Genomic DNA, 921 nt, shown 5'->3' with positions numbered 1-921 from the left:
CGCGTGTGCCGGGGCGGCACAGTTCACGAGATGCTGTGCAAGCTTCCTGCTGCCGCTGGCCCGCGCCAGGCTCTCCCTGACCCCCCCCCGCAGCCCCCCAGTGCTGGCAGGGGTGAGCGGTGCCCGGGCAGGATCCAGCCCCCGGAGAGAGACGGCTTTGGAATGACACGATCACTCCCGCTGAGCGGGCAGCCAGAGAGCCATCGGGGATGTCGTGTCTGTCCTAAGCTCTTTCGGCGCCTCCGAGAGCACCCCCCCCACCCGGGGCCGCCACGCTGCCAGGCCTCACATGGGCTGCCTGCGGGGACCCGTGGTGCTCTGGGGATGGGGACGGATCCAGCCTGGACCCCACCCCGAGCAGCGACACAAGGTCCGAGTGTGCTCCCAGCGCACGCCAGTGCGTCCCCCCGGGCCAGCCGGGCAGGGGTCCCGGGTGGCTCCTGCCCTGCGGACAGTCAGCAGTTGGTCTGGTGTGAGCAGCGATTCTCAGATCACCTCTTGGCTGTGGGTGGTGCAGGGAGCACCCCACCGCGGCACGGCCCCGCACTGCCGGGGGGGATGCAGCTGCCCCCCAGCAGGGGGACATGTCCCCACTCCTGTCCCGGGGCTGCGGGTTCGCACTCAGAGCTGCCTGAGGAGCCCCAAAACAAGTTGCTGCGTTCCCGGCAGAGCCCATGCAACGGACCGTGCTGCCAGGATCTGCCCTCGCCCTGGCCCCCCCGGCCCGTGCACACAAGCCCTGGAGGAACTGGTTTGGGCCCTGCGGGCAGAGCATTCCTCCCCCCCCTGCCCCCGGCCTCACGGGGAGGGCAGGAAGGGAAGGGGAGGGAGGTCCCCAGCTCCCCGGGGACACGTGCTCCCTGCTGCCGCGGGGGGGGGGGGGGGGGGGTGGTGCGCTCTGGCTGACCTGCACGCCCACCG

The 921-nt window shown here is 71.8% G+C and overlaps 1 protein-coding gene across 1 annotated transcript in view; it reads right to left on the bottom strand.

Moving 5' to 3' along the window:
* The window catches only part of NDUFAF3 (NADH:ubiquinone oxidoreductase complex assembly factor 3), a 5,099-nt gene that overhangs the window by 3,570 nt on the left and 608 nt on the right, over positions 1 to 921 (bottom strand). The gene's annotated exons all lie outside the window — the stretch shown is intronic.

The sequence above is a fragment of the Aptenodytes forsteri genome, unplaced genomic scaffold, assembly GCF_000699145.1.
Source record: "Aptenodytes forsteri isolate BGI_AS27 unplaced genomic scaffold, ASM69914v1 Scaffold53, whole genome shotgun sequence".
Taxonomy (NCBI): Eukaryota; Metazoa; Chordata; class Aves; order Sphenisciformes; family Spheniscidae; genus Aptenodytes; species Aptenodytes forsteri.
The sequence above is the reverse complement of the archived record's forward strand: the minus strand, read 5'-3'. Positions and strand labels throughout refer to the sequence as shown.